Below are 19748 nucleotides of genomic sequence, written 5' to 3' on the forward strand. Positions count from 1 at the left end.
CCAGCAGGCGTAAATTGTCTCGCCTAGGGGAGGACACCGGAACGCCCGCTGGTGTAGAGGATAGGGGGGATGGGGAGGAAAGAGTACATAGGAATAGGGGGATAGGGTAGAGGAGGGGTTAACGTGGAACATATATAAAACAGTGTGCGAAATATGTTTGGTTTACACGGGCATTTCCCTCTTTTCAACTTATGGGGGGGGAGGGGGGAGGGAGACATGCTATAAGCCTGCGCCCCCGCTGTATTTGAGAAGTGACATAACAAGCAAGGTCATGAACCCGCTTTCTCGTTTTTCTCGTTATGGCAAAGTAAGGATCAGCACTCCGATCATGCCATACCTTATCTATACCCTCGTCTTGCCGAAAATCGCATCAGATTCCCGCTTCCATAATCCGCATTTTCTTCAAGCATAAAAGCTGATTAAAATTTGCGGTGATGAGGACCGTGCACGCAGAGGGGAAATATTTTATTGGTGGCCCAGCAGTGCCTCCAGCGTTGCAGGGCTCTCTGGCGCACCGAGCTAGGCAGTGCCTGAAGCGGACGCAGGCTTAACGACGATCCCTTCGGACAAAGAATTGCAAAAAAGTGAACGGAGAAAGGGTCTGGGGGAATATGATTAGTAGGCGCCTGTGCCAACTGAAGTGGGCACGAAAACAAAGGCTGATTTGCACACGTTATAAAGCTTCAGCAACGCACTTATGCTGAGGCATACCGCAACCATTTTTGGAGTGCTAGGTGTGTTTGACGTGAAACAAATGATCCTGAGAAGCATGTACGCTCCCAAAGGATATGTACAGCGTTGCCTGGCGAGGGATCCGTCATGGAATGCGGAACCATTCTGTGCGTTACGAATATATTAGCACACAGCGGGAATATTAGTAACGGAATTTTTTAGTAAAGGCTTTATACCGTACTGTCTACTACATTTTAGGGAATTTATTAGGCCTTTCCATGTATGTCCTTTACTGAATGCGCAACCACTATGTGTGTTTCGGATGCGTCAGGGGACTGGTTACGCGTTAGGGTCTGTCAGGAGCAGAGGCGGATTAAATGACCTCACTAGCTTCGACCTGACCTCAAACTGGTACCTCTTACATCATTTTTCAAACGCACGTGAGCCTGAAGCTAACAGCTGACGTTGAATTCGTCTTACAAAAAAGCGCACCTCAACATCATTTCCACACTTCATGTCACCACATCTCGAACACGACCTAACCCCCAAGTTATGCACATTGTTTAGTCGTAATCTGAAGTTACTACGGAGTTAATACGTAATCAGCTTCGTGTTAAGCGGAGAGCCCGCTTACACTTACCATTCGATGCAAATGCTTACGAGGAACAATCTATATTGCCCCAAAAAATTGCTGCAACAATTTTGGCCACATCCAAATGAAAATGGAAGCAGTAAGTAGCGAGTCTAAGAAAACCGCAAATGTTTAAATTGCACTTATAGATCCAAGTTGTATAGCTTGAAGAGAATCGCGAGTTAAAAGATATTGTGAATAAATACTGGAGACCTCATAATACAGATTTACAGAGGTTGATGTCCACGTGAGATTGAGGTCGAACTCGTGCAGCTGAAGCCTCATGACGTTGCCCACCTCTGGTTATGAGAGGCGTGACCATTCGTACACTACGGCTTGGCTAGGGGACGCGCTAGGGGTTTCTGGATTTCTTGCGAAAGGCGCAATTAATAGCACATAATTAATTGGACTTTTTAAAACATAAATTCCCTTCCCCCAAGAAAAAAATGTGTTATATTATCCGTTCAAACATTAATCTAAAAAGACAATCGTAAGTCACTCAACATTCCGCTGGCGCCAAACCCATGCTTTGAGGCAAACGCCTAAGCCCGTTCAAGAAAGTGGAAAAAAGTGATATGGGAAGAAGGCAAAAATTGGCAGTATGACAAAGCCTTTAACGACATCGTACGTTCATAGTATTCGAGGCTTGCGTACAGAAATGGCGTGCCATCGAGGCGAACTCCTCCACGAGATCATCATCATCATCAGCAGCAGAAGCAGCAGCAGCCTACTCAGGTCCACCGCAGGACGAAGGTATCTCCCATTGACCTCCAACCGCTCCTGTCCTGTGCTAATCGGGTCCATTGTTTACCTCCGAAATTCCGTATTTCATCCCTCCATCGTGTTGTTGGCCTACCCCTTCTTCTAGACCCGCCTCTTGGTATCCACTCTGTTACCCTAATTGTCCACCGGTTGTCGGTTCGTCTCTCTACATGGCCAGCCCAAGTCCATTTCTTTTTCTTTATTTGAATTATTATATCGTCAACTCTAGCTTGTTCTCTGATCCAGGTAGCTCGTTTCTTGTCCCTGAGTCTTATTCCTAACATTATTCGTTCCATGGCCTGTTGAATCCGTTGAGCCTCCACGAGATACGCATCGATAATGTGCCTCCGCAAATGGCTCGTTGAGTCAGCTGTCGTCTCGTCATTTCTTTTTCGTTAGACTGAAATAACAAAAATAGCGATATCTGCATTTTTCATTGTTACTTGGTCGCTCCTGCGTTATCGTGAGTTGGAATTAATGTGATCATACATGTGCGGCAGGTAGATTGATCCTTCTTTCATTTTTCGGTTCTGGCGCCTGCTGAATAAAAGAAGCCACAAGATATTCTCCTTATAAATTTCGAGGATACCTGTCACACTGCCGCGTCCCCTCTCAAGAGAAATAACCGCCAAGACTTGTGATTAACAGAGGCGTTTGTGGGCAGTGCAAAGAAATGGTTTGTCGCTGGACTTAGTCGTGACAATGACGTTGGTGATGAGGGGAAACAGAAACCCTGAGCACCGTTTTAGCATCGCGATAAGGATCGTAACCTAAATTCGCCATACATACGTTGAAATCTCTTAGGATCATATGCAGTTCCGTGTGAGCCCGCGAGTGGTTTGTCTGCCGGTCGTAACACTGAGTGCCATTCGCTTTCTCGTTCGCTGGCGCCGTCCTGGGGAGTTGGCGGCGGGAGGGCGGAGGTGTCAGCATTTCTCTTCGTCACGACCTCGCCCTCCGCGTGCTCCCGTCGGCAACATCTGTGGCTGCTCTAACGCGACGGCTGTCGCTGGGAGCGCAAGGAGCTTATCAGAGCTTGGTTTATCTTATCCTGGAGAAAAAGAACTGAACTTCACGTCGTGCGGGTGGCAGTGCTCTATTTTGTCGACTCCGCTTCGTTCGTCATTCGCTCACCCGCCACTGCCGCCTTAGGTACGCGCGCACACTTTCCCGCCGGGGGGCTTTGCGTCGGGATTAGTGGGTCAAGTCCACCGCATTCGCGTTACTTCTGCTTACGCATTCGGCGCACCTCGGAACGACCTCGCACTCGTTTCAGCCGAAGCGAGGGGAAAGTGTTTTTCCTACCCGCCCGTGAGGCTTGTTTGCTCCCTTTTGCGCACTGGCGAGACGATTTCAACCGGCATTCAATGTCAGCGCATACGCTCCCCCGCCCTTTCGCCTTCTTCACCCCCCTTCCCGGCTCTATTCGTCCGTTTCCCAAGTTACTTTAAAATTCTGGTCTTTCGTTCTACTCGTCGGCGAAAAGAAAGAAACGGTACCGTGTCTGGCCTTTAATTAGGACCGCAATCTCTTGGTGCTTGAGCTTCTGCGTGCATGCAGTTCCATCTGCAGCGACCACTTTCCCTGAGGTGCGGAGGTACGGAGTACCAAGAAATGTGGGAAAAAAGAGAGGATGGTGATTCGTCATTCAAGTGCATTGAGAAGAAGCGAACCCTCGCACGTGCGCTTCTCCTTTTTTTTAAACTGCGTACGAATTTTTCTGAGCACTCAACCAGAAAACATCACTGCCCGTGTAATGCTTGATGTGTCACTCTCGCCGCATAAGAAAGTGCTATCAATAAAGGGCCCTAAAGCCTTGACATTTTCGTATAAGACTGTTTATATTGCCCCTAAATGAATCATTCCAGCAGTGCGTTTGTGTATAATAGTGAAGCCGCCTTCAAAGGGGCTGGATGCGTAGCGTTCTATAGGGATACGTAGGCACGTATGAAAGTTTTTAATAAGGTCTGCTAGGGCTTTCATACCTTGATGTTAGACCACATATATTGCCCCTAGAAACGTCTTATCTGCAATTAATTTGTGCTTACTACTGAAGCCAACTTCAAAAGGGTTAGACGTATACATCTGTAAGGGATAGAGGGGTCTTATGCAGGTACTTAATAAAAGGACCTATGGCGTTTCTATTTTGTTTGATAGCAGACTGCTCATATTGCTCCTAAAAAAATCTCTTCCCTGCCGACCTTAAAAAGGCTCGGTGCGTAGCAGAGCGTCTTATGCATTTATCCAGCAATGCCCTCTTGAAAGTTTCTGGAATCGTTTCATCTCGGGAGTGCTGGGTGCCGCACCTCTGAAAATCGCGTCAATAAATTTGTCAATAAAGATAACAGACTGAAGGTGTTCCGAACGAGCAATTTTAGATAGCGTTGCTGGACAACGCGTGCTGGCTGCAGTGTTCCAGGCGCGTCGTCTACTGTTCTCCATTGCTCGTCTTCCCAGCACTGCAACTACTTCGGAACTAGACGCGGCTGGATCAGGCACCATGCTATGCACAGCGGCAACTGCAGGTTACTGCAGTAGCTGCGCAGGATGCACTGAGGAGGACAGTATGCAGATGAGAGAGAGAGAGAGAGAGAGAGAGAGAGAGAGAGAGAGAGAGAGAGAGAGAGAGAGAGAGAGAGAGAGAGAGAGAGAGAGAGAGAGAGAGAGAGAGAGAGAGAGAGAGAGAGAGAGAGAGAGAGAGAGAGAGAGAGTTGAAACGACTTTCAGTGTAAGCTTCTCTGCAGCTGACAAAGATTTGATGGACTGCTCCCAAACGTTTATCGTAGATCATCATCATCATCATTACCAGCCTATATAAGCCCACTGCAGGGAAAAGGCCTCTCCCATTAATCTCAAATTATCCCGGTCCTGTGCTAACTGCAACCAATTTGTCCCCGCAAACTTCTTGATCTCATCAGCCCATCTAACTTTCTGCCGCCCCTGCCCCGCTTGCCTTCTCTAAGGATCCACTCTGTTACCCTTAATTACTTTGTTGACAGTCTTACATCTTGCCTTCGCATTACATGCCCTGCCCACGTCCATTTCTTCTTCTTAATTTCTAGTAATATGTCCTTAACACGCGTTTGTTCCCTGACACACCCCGCTCTCTTCTTGTCCCTTTATGTTACACCTATCAGCTTCCGTTCCATTGCTCGCTGAGTCGTTCTCAATTTAAGTTGAACTCTCTTAGTGAGCCTCTAAGTTTCTGCCCCGTTCTGATGTTCTGACTTTCTTGAAATCGCGTGGGCTAAGCATAGGTTGCTTATTCACACAAAATAAGTACCTGAACAAAAACTAACCTTTTACATTCCGACAGGTATTGGGACGGAAGTATCTGTCCTTCGCCAATGCTTTGCAAGGGAGACGAAGCGCCGTGCTAATTTAAATCGAACCCTAGATCTATTCCCGCTCATGTATAGCAGCCTGTGGGCGCGAGGCGGCGGGTTAATTCCGAAGAGCGGGCATTGCCCCGATGAGGTTATTGCGTGAAAGTGATCCAGTTATGGGGAAATTTTCGCCATCTTGGCGCGCTCGTTCCCCCCGTGGCCTGAGGCATGCGTCGCGGTTCCACGACGTCACGCCTTTCGGCAGTGGACGCAGCGACAAGGGACTTCCATCAATCTTAGTAGAGGCCTTCCCGGTCCTCACGTCCACTGGAAATCGATCGAGGGGCCATTGATCTTTATTACGCCCGTCGCAGTGTCTACGTGCGAAGGGGGCACTTTTTTTTTTACATGATATACGCTCCCTTGTGGCTGTATACGCTCATGATGAGATTGCATCAGGGGCTGAACTAATCGGGTAAATGCTGTATATCGCGATGACGGAAGCTCCTTGCATCGTCAGACCGTGGCCCGTAATGGTGCCGGGGAGACGCCTTTGTTATTTTCGTGCTACGCTTCGAAGCCACGCGGGAATGAAAGCGAGGTGCGTGCTAACGCCTACACGTACGTGGAGTCGCAACGGCAGTAAACCGCACCAGTACACCTTCAGTCAGGGACAGTTGCGCTAAGACATTATCTCTGTTAGTATAGCCGGCAGTGTCTACGTTAACGTGCAGTTAATCCTGCTTATACACCTTGGCACCGTATAAGGAAAGGGGGGGTTGGTCAAATCTCTCTTTTTCTGCGTAACCCGCGCTTTTAAATTTGTTCGTCTTCGTTTACTCTGCTGTTCCGGGTTGCGAAATTGCATTAACCGCCCACGACAAAACAAACAGTTTTACATTTCAACGCTGATCTGCTGGCGGGTAAGGTTGGGTTACACGGGTATACCTTACTGCGTGGTACCTTGCTAGCGTGTAGTAGCCCTAATTGTTTTGATTACTGGAAGCCCTGGCAGTCGCGTTTTTGAGACATGCCAAATACGAAAACGGCGAGTTTTGTAGTGCTGTGCCACGTGTTCGTAAGTAGGTTTTTTCCCAATGGCGTTCATCGCAAACTGGACGCCCCACCCAGAAAAAACGGCACCTTTAAAACTAGAAAACAATACTTTGTTGACTTTCGGGTGACTACATTCTTACATTGCATGCTTCGCTGTATTGTAACATCTATTGCAAATGCTTCAGCAATCTGAGGGAACTTTTTTTTTGTTCTGCTTGTGCTCTTAAGTAACCGACGTACACTTCATATAGCATTTTAGTTATCTGTTCCTGCAGGCTTTATAGTTCATCTTGTCTTCTTTTTATCCTTCATTGGTAAACGCATTTGTATGTTTAAATATTGTCACCACAAAAATTGCCAAAATAATTTGTTTCTCTGCAGACTAATCGATGCTGAACTAATCGACGTACTGGCAGAGTAAATGGAAACCAAGCGGTTATGCAGCAGGCATAAATGAAGTAAAAATGAGTGCAGTTGAACATCGATTGAACAAAGTCGTAATTGAAATTTAGAATCTCCGTAAATCGCGAATTTCGTTAATCCGGGGTTTATATATTTCAAAATACGCTGACACGAGAAAAAAACAATCGCCGCATCGCAAATTTAGTTGGATATTTGTTATAGTATCGCGGTTCGATTGTATATCGCGTTTTGGCGTCCAACGGGAATTAGTTAGTAGTGGGCGATCAATTAAAAATATGGTGTGTAAACATTGAGCTATGGGTGGCGTAGAACGTTCTTTTGGGTCCGTCGCGCACAATAAAAATTATGTTATACATACTGCCGATGGGAATGGTCAGATAGGGCGTAAGCATTATTTCTAGCGGATGGTCTATTCACATACACTCCATAGCAGGAGAGCTGCTCTCTCTTATGAGGCATATCAAACAGCTCACCCACAGTGTACGCCATAGAGTTTCATACTAATATACACTAGTATGAAACTCTGGTGTACGCAACCCCGCGAACTGCCTCGTTGTCACGAGGGCGGACGTGCGTGGCTGGCAGGGTGCCAATATACATCGGCCATTGCGTCACGCGTCACAGACGAACTAAATGACGGGCGGGTGGACGGACGGACATTTTTCGCGGGGGGAGTAGCCTACGTGAGCTTACGCATTAAAGCCACAGGATAGTGAAACGACGTCCACGTGGAGAACTTAGCGCGGTAAACCTTGAATTTCCCGCCAACATCAGCTCCAACCTGAAACGGGTTGAGGTGAAAACCTGTCGCCTCACTCCGCAGATCGCGCTGGCCGGCCTCACCTCAATGTGTCTTTGTACGGTGAGGTTGAGTCCCATCTGAGGCTGAAGTGAACCTCCCAAGATTGCCCGCGTTCACTTGACCCTGATCCCAAAGGCTAGAACTGCGCACAGTTGGCGTTGTTAGTATTGCTGAGCGCGACTGCCCATTTTGAGCGGTTCGAACACTTCGCACTGATCCGCCGTTTAATGCGCTGCTGTACATTCATTAACAGCTAGGCTAAAACGACAGAACGCCGACCGAAAGATGCCCGTGGCGCTGCTCAGCTGCGAGAGCTAGAGTTCCTGTATATCGCGTAGCGCAAGAGTTGCGCGTCTGATTGCCACATGCCGCGGGTTCCAGTTCGACAGCCTAGCCCGCTTTCAGTGCTGCGCACAGTCAGTTCTCCTCAACTGGGCATCGGCGGTTGTGGAAGCGGCGTCCGCTCATCTGATAAGCGGTCCAGTATCGTGCGCCAGTTTTTGCCCGGCCGCTCCTCGCCACTCCTTCTCGCCGCTTCCACTGGCGCGGCGGCCGGGCGGCAGCTTTTTCACGCGAGAAGGGTGGCTTTCCCGCACGACCTGGAACTCAAGATGGCGGATGGACGCGCAACTCTGCTCCCCTAGGGGAGCTTTTATACAGGAACTCTAGCGAGAGCAGAAAAAAAGGGACTAAAGCGTGCCAACGAGAGCGCCGGCTGCCGCTGCTGCGCGAATCAGGTTGATTCGCCTGCGGGTGAGTCGATAGGATTTTTGCACCTGATCTCACCCCCACTGCTCTCTGCGCAGGCGCCGCGCGTCTTGCAAGGGAGCATTCTGTCTTGATTTTAGCCGATCGGCCAAACCCCTACCGCTCATGGTCAAGCTGTTAATTATTCATTACTATTCCTTGCTTCGGTTTCTTTTTGTTTTGTTTTAATAACGGTGACTCTGGCCAGTCAGTAAGCGGTAGCGGTTTGGCTGATTGTGTAAAAATAAAGATAGACTGCTCCGTGTCGAGATGCACGGCACATGCGCCGAGAGCAGTGACGGGTGTAATCAAGCGCAAAAAGCCTCTCCCGCGGTGGACTTCCCGCCTACCTAATCACGAAGCGCGTTTTAGCGGTAGCGACACGACGTAAATGTTCATGCATTGCCTTTTTTATGCCACGCGCTGTCAGACGACAATAAAATAACTTTCTCTGCGAAATGAGCCCCCAGACAGCGAAAGTGGGCAATTTGTACGAAGGAGACCAATGACAAATAAATGTATGGTCTCAACGAACACGTCGTTTTTGTCCACGTAACGCTGCTTGGAGCAGGGCGATTCGCACAGCGGCGCTCTATCTAGTTGTCATTTCCCACCACAGGTATACTATATTGGTCGGTGCTCCGTCGTTTCAGCCTGCGCTGTCCATGACGGCTACGCACTATTGCGAGCTCGTTATTCTATGCTACGTCGCCACCCACTTGACCAGTCAACCGTGAATAACTTTATTCTTCGACGGCCGTACATTTTCTTTCGGAACTCCATTACGCGATAACACGCGGGCGGCCTGCGGCTGCGCTTTCGCACAGCGCCCGCGCCGAGCACAAGAACAATGAAATGAACGGACGAGGCCGGTCGTGTCGGCGAAGGCTTCGCTTTCTCGAGATATGCATCTCATTCCCGGAATCCTGACCTGGTTTCTTGGCAATGGTCGGGACGGCGAGCGGAGAGGGCTCCTAATCCTTTCCGGAATACGAGATAGCTTCGCTTCGTGCGTCTTTGTTGCGGGCCCTCGATGATATGTGAGCGGTAAACACGCGTCGCGTGTCACAAGCACCCACCAGACCAGAAAGCCGCCGCCTTTTTTCCGCCCCTGTTTTTCTTTTTGAAGGGATTTGCCAATAGCTTATTGACGATTTCGATGAGGCCGCAATACCTTTTATTTATTTATTTATTTATTTATTTATTTATTTATTTATTTATTTATTTATTTATTTATTTATTTATTTATTTATTTATTTATTTATTTATTTATTTATTTATTTATTTATTTATTTATTTATTTATTTATTTATTTATTTATTTATTTATTTATTTATTTATTTATTTATTTGTTTATTTATTTATTTATTTATTTATTTATTTATTTGTTTATTTATTTATTTATTTATTTATTTATTTATTTATTTATTTATTTATTTATTTATTTATTTATTTATTTATTTATCGTTTGTTTGTTTGTTTGTTTGTTGATTTCATACGACTGACCATTACTTGGTACTTGGTACAACCAGGATCGCACACAAATGAAACGCTAATGAAGTGCAAACACACAAGGCACTCAGTAACTTACTCATCACACTTTACTATCGTAGCAGAAAAAATTGGTGCCCTTCCACTCTGTGAAAAAGGATGACCTGCGAAGCTGGGTGCAGTCCAAGGACCGCATAAAAAAACACATTTGTAATTTGCGATTTAGCATACTTCCTAGCAAATTAGCTGAATGAAACTTGGAGGCATCTTATTGTTTGTCTAACACATGTACCAAACCAATCCACTCGACCACTCAGGACACCGGACCGGTTGCACTGGGCCATTTGACGTCCACGTTTAAACCTCCTGCCAGCACAACTTACTGTTCATCGCTGGCAACAGGTTACGTGCGCGTGCTTAGAAGTGAAACAAACCGTCGAAAATGTCTCTCTGAAAGCCCTTTAAAAGAGTACTGACACGAACCTTTTGTGTTACGTTTTTTTTTCGCTGCTATGGGTGCCTACCAGCCCACTAATCATAGAATGGCACATTACACGATCGATCGCAGCGTAAACAATCATTTACGGCGTCGTTTATTCGTGCCAGTTTCGGTTTTGACAAAACTTTCGCCGAGCGGCCGCACTGACAGGAGTGTGCCTGTGACGTCACCATTCTTGTCGCACCGCTGCCGGTCTGGACGCGCGCGCTAGCGAGCACACGCGCACGCCCGGACCGGCCGATGTCTTTACCATGCCCACGTGCCCGGGCTGCATGGCGTCAGTCCCAAAACCATAGCGTGTACACACGGCGTAGCAGCGCGCGCCAACCGCAGCCAGTGCGTCTGCTATGTCACGGGAGCCCCGACGTCGGCAGTTTGGGGCAAGGAGCAGATGATGTCATGCTGGTCCGCTCTGGGCTTTCTCGTGCGGGGAAAGGTTAAAATGGATTTAAATTATGTTATACTAAATGGTTACTGTTGAAACTTGCTGAAAGATATCTCCTGATAAAAAGGAAGCATTTACTTAGTTATCTCAGCTTTAAATTTCGTTTCACTAATATTGGTGCACTTTAGCGTCCCAAGCGGGAAAGTTGCGTTCATCCGGTAGAGATTCGCAGCTACTCGAAGAGCTGGAACTTGAGCAGGCAACGGCGGCGGCAGCTGCTTCTTGATGTTTTCGCGTCTATTCGCGCTTCTGTTCGGACAGACGCTTATTCAATTTCCGCTCTTCCTCCAAGCGAACAACATATGCGTTCGTGTCATAGCGAGTTAAACCTAAAAGGCCTCGAGCTTTATTCTCGTGGGCAAACGTGACTGTCCTTTCCCTCTCCCGTCGTAGGCATGTTACCGTATCGGCAACACGCCAACCCAGACCCGAACCGCTCGATTACAGAGGACAGCTGGCAGGGCGCATTGAACCAACAGTCTTCCATGTTTCAATCGCCCACCAGCACAATGGGCATGTCATCGGTAGTAATATATGAAGCGCAGCTATGCGTGCACGCACCACTCCTTACACTCCCGACCCGTGCACCCTAAGCGCACACTTAGGCGTGAAATACACCGGCGAAAATGTCGCTCGGAGAGCCTTTCAAGCTGAAATAGGATTGTGGGCTCACGCCGGCGTTCTGGGCAAGTGGCTCTTCAACCGGATTTGAGGCGGAAACGGCGGCGGCGGCTTTCGGTCGTTTCACTACGCCCATTGGCGCTCCTGTGTAATTCTCCGCAATCGTCTGATTACGGCGCTACCGCCGTTGACAGTCGATTGCCGATTGCGCAACTTGCGAGAGAGGCATGGGTGTTGGCGAGGGAAATAGCAGTTGCAATAGGGGGTTAGCGGTGGTGAGGAGGAGCCTTAGAGCGGCGCCGAGTAAATCGGCTTCACCGGAGTGAAAACTGGGGGGTTAGACGTATACTGCTTCGCAGTAAAAAGGAAATTTTAATGGACCAGCAGCAGCAAGATATAGGGGCAAGAGCGTTCAGTTTGCAGTGTCCAGTTTAATTTATCCAACTCTAATTACATTGATCAGGGACTCTGCCTTCAGGAGGGCGTTGTTAGGGCGTGCGCCTCTATATACTCACTGCGAATTCCAGGCTCTTTGAGGTAAACATCATTTTGTATGGAAATGCGATTTTGTGAATACGAAAACAAGCTATAATGGATTAGTTTCTTAAGAGGGCGGCGTTGGCCAGAGTACAGGGGAAAGACTATTCAACGCAGAAATTTGGTCTAGTTGGTGATACGACTTCGACAGGGTAAAAGGCACGACAAAACAGGGACACAAGAAGAGACAGTTACACGGGACGAGCGCTCGTCCCGTGTAAATGTCTCTTATTGTGGCCCAGTTTTGTCGCGCCTTTTACCCCGTCGAAGGGGGAAGAAAATACATGTTAATACACAGCGGAAACGCAATAGGTGACGCTTATCTTGCTTGCTTTCTATACAGGTTGATCGACCAGAATTTGTTATGAAATAATGTTTTAAAGTTATGTATTCACTAACCAATTATTCGAAGCGAATGGAAGTTGGGGGTCACTGTGAGAAAAAAAAAACGTGGTTTTGGTGGGTAAGTCAGCTGAAAACAAGCTTGTGAAGAAGGGCACGAAAACGGCCACAAGTGAAACAGGTATATAGAAGTGGGGTTAATGCCCAAACCGAGTACAAGCGAGAGGACAGAGCTGGATTGACTTACAAGGATCGCACTAGTCACGTAAATAGGTTGCCGGAAAACAGGACCTGGGGAACTATTTTCCAGCAATACAGAAGGAAATTTGAAATTGTGGCCGAAATTGTAATTTTTTTTTTGTTTTTACTGGATGTGGGGTATGTCACGTGCTTCCGTCCAACAAACGCGAAAAGCTGAGTACCGGAAGGAGGATGAGGCAAATTTCAGAGCCAACCAGAAAAGCCTTTTTGTGGTTTTACGCCCCGAAGCTACACCTGGTCTTATGAGGCGAGCGCTAGTGGATCCAGGGCTCCAAATTAAGTTTGACCACTTGGGGATCTTTAACGTTCTCCGAAATCCTGACACACGGGCGTTTTTGTTTAAGAGACGACTCCCATCTCCAATTGCTATTCCCGGTTGTGTCGAAAACAGCCCCGCGGGACATGCAAGCTGAGCCGACGAAATCTTCCGCGCGTGAGAATAGAAACCGCATACTGCTTAGTGCGGCAAAAACGAACGCCAGACAGGTGGGCTGGGCAGGCGTAATGCGGTTAGAGAACGGGCCCTCGAGCCAGGCTGTCTAGGGGCTGAAAACGACGAAAGCATACCGCTCCCGCTCGCATAATCTTGGGAATAATGCTAGCGTCGGGTCCGGCCAGAGAGGAACCCGAAAGGTAATTAGCCCCGCAATTTTCGCGAAGACCGCAATTCCCCTAAAGCCGCTTAGTGCATAAGACGACAGAGAGAGACAGCCCGGACTATGCGAGGCTTTATCACCGCCACATATAAAATTCGCTGTCACGGTTTGCTTCTTCGTGTCACGAAGGGTTCAGCCGGCATTCTTTCGCAGTCGTCAAAACATCCGCGGCATTTCATTCGGAGCGACGAACACGCGAGTGTGCGCCGACACAGCGCAAACTAAATTAGGGAAATGCACGAATGTTGCGAATAAAGCTTGGGTCGGCCTATGCGCCAAGCTTGGCGGCCCGTGAGGATGAGAGGGAGGCGGCGCAGAGCGCATGGTGGTGTACTGCAGTCGTCGGTTTTTGCGTTAAACGTAAGGAACGCGGCACGCCGTAGTGAAGGGTCGCCAGTCTGGCATCGTTGTCCTTGTCCGCGTCAAGTCGCCGCTCGTTATTCGCGTAGCGCGCGACGGCTTCCGCGAACAAAGCGGCCTTTACTACTTCCCATGTTCCATTGTGATGGGCTGTGCTTCGTGTTTAGTTTCCGCCGGCGTGCCCTGTTTCGTTTGGGGTCTGAAATGCTCGCCCACGCGTTGCTACAAGTTTACGGCAGCGAATGAAAGAAATGTTGCTAACAATAAAATTGCTTTAGGCACTCGGCCAGTGTTTCGTGAAGTAATGGAAAAAGGGAAGTCAAAATGGCGTTAATTGCGTTAATCTCTAGCTGTTGCGAAGTTTTAGCTTTGATAGGGCTCTCTTCTACCAAATACTGTCCGGTCACATTCTTATCAAGCATGAAGCTATGCTAAGAATTAACGAGTACCAAGGCTTTGTGATCGTACGTCCTGTGCTGCAAGCGTGCAAGGCGGAGGCGCGGCAAATCCTAGGAGGGAGGAAAACGCAACCGTTTGGGAAACTACTTCAGGATATATTAACTTTTATATATACGCTTTACAGCGGTGAAATTAAAATGAATGGAGCATTACTCTTCACGGTAGCTTAGTGGCTAATGAGTTAAGCTATCGGTAGCGCAACGAGGGTGTGGGTGGAATTCCCGACCGCGCGACTTTTTTTCTTGTGTGTAATTGAGGAGAGAGAGAGAGAGAGAGAGAGAGAGAGAGAGAGAGAGAGAGAGAGAGAGAGAGAGAGAGAGAGAGAGAGAGAGAGAGAGAGAGAGAGAGAGAGAGAGAGTATTTTTATTTCTCCAGCAGAGGCTGATGTGCGGGCCTCGCTCCGTGGAAGGCGTCCCTAGTCCGGGATGCCTTGACTTCGGCTGGCCGTCCGTGCTCGGGTCACCAACTTACGCTGGATATCCGGGTCCGGGCTGGCCAGGGAAGTCCTCCACTGCTCGAAGGTTGGGTTGGAAAGGGGGGGGGGGGCAAGTCTGGAGTTCGTTGGCACTCCCATATGATGTGGTAGAGGGTGCCAGGCTGGGGACAGTAAGCTCAGAGGGTAGGTTGTTGGGTGGGGAAGATGAGGTGGAGACGGGTGGGATGTGGGTAGGTATTTGTTTGGAGACGCCGCCAAGTTGTAGCTTCCTCTCTGGAGAAGAACAAAGACACCAATTGTCGGGATTTGGCCGCATGCTTAAAACCGCAAGTGTACTGAATTCGTAGCTTTCCTTCGTATTATTGACTCTATGAATCTGATGCTCTCCTAACCTGTCTGACATTCATTAGGAGAGCGTCAAAAAAGTCGCGGCCGGGCTATAGCGTGACCAGCCCGCGCTGAGCCGAGCGCTGCCGTGCGACTACCTGCGCATGTTTTGAGCGCGCCTGCACGGCTAACGCCGACACAGAGAAGCTCCTGAGCGTCCCCTTGACAAAACGGACTGAAGTTATACGCTTACACGGAATCAGACCAACGGGCAATCAACCAGCAAGCTTGCTCTGCTTGGTGGGACGCCGGCGAACGGCCGTTGCTTCGGAAGTATACCTGTATTTCGAGGTATAAAAAGGCCTTTGCGCTTTCACCGTATCGCCAGTGTGCAGCTCCACCACCGCGACGATCAGATTTTCACTTTTGACATGTTGAGTCTCCTTTTATGTGCAGCAGGCGAAGGCCGCCACGTTGATCCCGCTGCCGAGGCTGCGTGTTCCGAGACGGTTGCACTCTTGCGTGCGAACGAACGCGGCTGTGCAATCGTTTTAAACTCTGCGCGGACCGCCGAGCATGTCTAAGCACGCGAGAAGCGCCGTTGGATAGCGCGCTGACGCGTCCCCGGTGAATTTCGCTCGAAGATGGGCCTGGGCCGGCCACGCATCGGACCGCGTGTGCACCACGCCCGCTCGTCCGCGAACAAACTTGTTCTTACCGTCCGGTAGCATTCGCGCTTCTCGAACGCGCCCGGATTTTATTAACGCATAGAGAATCAAAAACTCTGCAATTGTGAAGATCTGTCACTTTCTGCGAGATGTGCAAAGATACAAACCTTCACGGTGCGTGTAACGCCACATTGACAGTTGCCTTGCGCGTGCATGCGGGCGAGCTGTGCTGCTGCGAATTTTGGGTACTTTTGTGATATGTCATTCATTTGGGGTTCATTTAAATGTATCTGCGCTTTACCTCGCTTACTACGAGTAGCCGTCGCATAAAAGCGCGGGAAAGTTGTGCTGGCCACGCCAGCCGACGTAGCAGTTAACTCACGTCTGTATCTCCTTCACTCTCCGCTCGACGCCATTGCGTAGTAGGCTAGCACGGTAGGCTTCTAATTTATGACCGAGGTTAAGACACGTCATAGTACAGGACACTTGCTCATCTCTTTGCGAAAGAAAGAAAGGCAAGGGGGTAACGTCCTCTCAGCGACGTAGAAGACGCCATAAGGCAGACTTATGTGGCACGAATCCCTGATTCCCTCCACAAGAGACCACCTTCGTCCGCCTGCGTAGGTTGATGCGCCTCATAGTGCCGAAACGTGTCGACTCTTGCTCAACGGCGCGAAGACGCGGGAGCGATCCTGCGCATCACGCTCGACGATGCGGTCGCACGTTAACACCCACGCCCTATTGCCCGGGGGGCAGACACGTCGTCAAGCGTGAGTTACGGGCACTAAACTGGCTGCAAAACAAAAAAGGACCCCGGCCACAATCAAGGCGGCTCGTTTTACGAATAGCCACGCTCATAGAACCCTCGCGCCTTCCATCATCAGGTTTCGTTTGCTGCTCAGAATGGTGCTCGAGAAAGAAGGCCATTTGGGCGTTTCTTACGAAACATTTTGCCTCAAACATTTTTATTTACTCTAGCGCCCCATGACGAAAAGCCCTACCACGAATACAGCGATGGCCCTCCATTTGTGACCTGTACATATTGTTGCGGTGAAGTCGGTGTATTTGCTCGAGACGAGAGCTCGCGAGAACCTTGGCGAGGGGTGATGACGATGGTGATGGTCGTGGCTGGTCGCGCTAGAGATGGCCTCGTCAGAAAAGTACACTCAGTGTATATATATATATATATATATATATATATATATATATATATATATATATATATATATATATATATATATATATATATATATATATATATATATATATATATATATATATATATATATATATATATATATATATATATATATATATATATGTATATATATATATATATATATATATATATATATATATATATATATATATATATATATATATATGTATATATATATATATATATAGATAGTATAAGTAAAGAGTCGGATACACAGCAAGAACAATAACAAACAATGTTTACTTACGTAGCGGCAATGGGACTTGCCTTCATCAGAGTAAAGTTACATGATTATGGTGTCGCAAACATTGAACACATTTCTTATATAGGTTTGCATAAAACTGTAAGAAGGAATGGAAAATGTTTCGCAAATGGAGAGTGTGCATACAGTCAGGCTACGCCTACGTTACAACATCAACCAACAAACAACAACAACAACAAAAAAAAAAGGGGGGGGGGGGAGCAAGAGAGTGAAAAAGGGGTCGTGTTAACAATGCAGCGTTCAAGGTTGCACCATGACTGGTCAACGTATGCCGCGCGGGCTGCAAGTTCAGACAATGGGGGAAAATGGTCAACCGCGGTTTGTAAAGAAAGGGAAGAGTATACAGCAAGGTATTCAGTGGCTGGGGAGACTGGTTCTAGGGGAAGCGAAGATGGGTGTGCCCCCAGCGGATGAAGAGAATAGATAGGGGGCACAAAAGAGCATTTCACAGAAGCTAGCAATCGAACAGGAAATAGGTAGGGTCACAAAAGGTTAAACATGAATAGATCACAAAGAGTTAAACATTCTTAAGTGGTGGTGGGAACGAGGCCTCCTTCTCCCGGACAAATGGCATTGTTGAGCCGCATTAAGCTAACAAAGCTGCTGTATTAGGAGAGTTTCTGCGAATTCTGATGGCAAACTCGAGGGTAGGAATAATGAGCATAGTTATAAAAATTATGAAGCCGCTAAGTTTATTCGAGGGATAAGCACGTTAGTTTTCCGTAACTTTCATTAATTCCAAGTGTGGCTGACCCAAACTTATAAATGAGATAAGATTCCCGAACCTCGCGGTCGTGGTGCGTTTTGAAGGCGGATTCTAAAATCGTTGCTTTAAGATGATCAAATGCATGCCCGGGACTGTTCACATGTCTTGACAGGGGCAAATAAGGGCAGCTTTTTGCATGAGAGCGGTGATTATTGAACCGTATTCGGAAGGGCGTTTCAGTTTGGCCGATATATTGTTGCCTACAAACAGTGCACTCTAGAAGATATACGACATTAGCGGAGTCACAGTTAAAGTTACCTTTTATATTTACGTAGTAGTCTGAAGCCGTGCTGGTGGCGCGCTGTGTAGTGGTCATGTGTGGGCATACTTTACATCGGGGTTTATTGCAGGGCATGCAGCCAGTAGTTGCCGGTCGGTTGATACGAGAGTTAGTAAGAAAGTCCCCTAAATTCTTATTACGCCGGTAGACAACGCGTGGTGGTTCGGGGAATATGCTTTTTAAGCGGTCACTTTGCATTAGGATATTGTGATGTTTTTTTAGCACGGTTGACACTCTTGGAGCGGAGGATGAGTGGGTTAAAACTAAGTTAGTTTGCGGGTTCCCGTTCGGGGCTTTTTTCTTACAGATTTCGTTACGGTCTAATTGGTTGGCTCGCACAATAGCGTCCGAACGGGAAAGCCCCGAACGGGAAAAAAGCCCCGAACGGGAACCCGCAAACTAACTTAGTTTTAACCCACTCATCCTCCGCTCCAAGAGTGTCAACCGTGCTAAAAAAACATCACAATATCCTAATGCAAAGTGACCGCTTAAAAAGCATATTCCCCGAACCACCACGCGTTGTCTACCGGCGTAATAAGAATTTAGGGGACTTTCTTACTAACTCTCGTATCAACCGACCGGCAACTACTGGCTGCATGCCCTGCAATAAACCCCGATGTAAAGTATGCCCACACATGACCACTACACAGCGCGCCACCAGCACGGCTTCAGACTACTACGTAAATATAAAAGGTAACTTTAACTGTGACTCCGCTAATGTCGTATATCTTCTAGAGTGCACTGTTTGTAGGCAACAATATATCGGCCAAACTGAAACGCCCTTCCGAATACGGTTCAATAATCACCGCTCTCATGCAAAAAGCTGCCCTTATTTGCCCCTGTCAAGACATGTGAACAGTCCCGGGCATGCATTTGATCATCTTAAAGCAACGATTTTAGAATCCGCCTTCAAAACGCACCACGACCGCGAGGTTCGGGAATCTTATCTCATTTATAAGTTTGGGTCAGCCACACTTGGAATTAATGAAAGTTACGGAAAACTAACGTGCTTATCCCTCGAATAAACTTAGCGGCTTCATAATTTTTATAACTATGCTCATTATTCCTACCCTCGAGTTTGCCATCAGAATTCGCAGAAACTCTCCTAATACAGCAGCTTTGTTAGCTTAATGCGGCTCAACAATGCCATTTGTCCGGGAGAAGGAGGCCTCGTTCCCACCACCACTTAAGAATGTTTAACTCTTTGTGATCTATTCATGTTTAACCTTTTGTGACCCTACCTATTTCCTGTTCGATTGCTAGCTTCTGTGAAATGCTCTTTTGTGCCCCCTATCTATTCTCTTCATCCGCTGGGGGCACACCCATCTTCGCTTCCCCTAGAACCAGTCTCCCCAGCCACTGAATACCTTGCTGTATACTCTTCCCTTTCTTTACAAACCGCGGTTGACCATTTTCCCCCATTGTCTGAACTTGCAGCCCGCGCGGCATACGTTGACCAGTCATGGTGCAACCTTGAACGCTGCATTGTTAACACGACCCCTTTTTCACTCTCTTGCTCCCCCCCCCTTTTTTTTTTGTTGTTGTTGTTGTTTGTTGGTTGATGTTGTAACGTAGGCGTAGCCTGACTGTATGCACACTCTCCATTTGCGAAACATTTTCCATTCCTTCTTACAGTTTTATGCAAACCTATATAAGAAATGTGTTCAATGTTTGCGACACCATAATCATGTAACTTTACT

At 47.8% G+C, this 19748-nt stretch overlaps 1 protein-coding gene and 1 long non-coding RNA gene across 2 annotated transcripts in view; one reads left to right on the forward strand and one right to left on the reverse strand.

Annotated features, from left to right (window-relative positions):
- The window catches only part of LOC144155459 (uncharacterized), an 86087-nt gene extending 83079 nt beyond the window's left edge, over positions 1 to 3008 (reverse strand). The window contains exon 1 of the long non-coding RNA XR_013319577.1: positions 2855 to 3008. This is a non-coding gene — a long non-coding RNA (uncharacterized LOC144155459). The remainder of the gene's footprint in view (positions 1 to 2854) is intronic.
- Cah1 (carbonic anhydrase 1) overlaps positions 1 to 19748 on the forward strand; it is a 122732-nt gene that overhangs the window by 21682 nt on the left and 81302 nt on the right. The window lies entirely within an intron of this gene.

Source organism: Haemaphysalis longicornis, unplaced genomic scaffold, assembly GCF_048455015.1.
Source record: "Haemaphysalis longicornis isolate Haplotype H1 unplaced genomic scaffold, Haemaphysalis longicornis Haplotype H1 scaffold_1, whole genome shotgun sequence".
Taxonomy (NCBI): Eukaryota; Metazoa; Arthropoda; class Arachnida; order Ixodida; family Ixodidae; genus Haemaphysalis; species Haemaphysalis longicornis.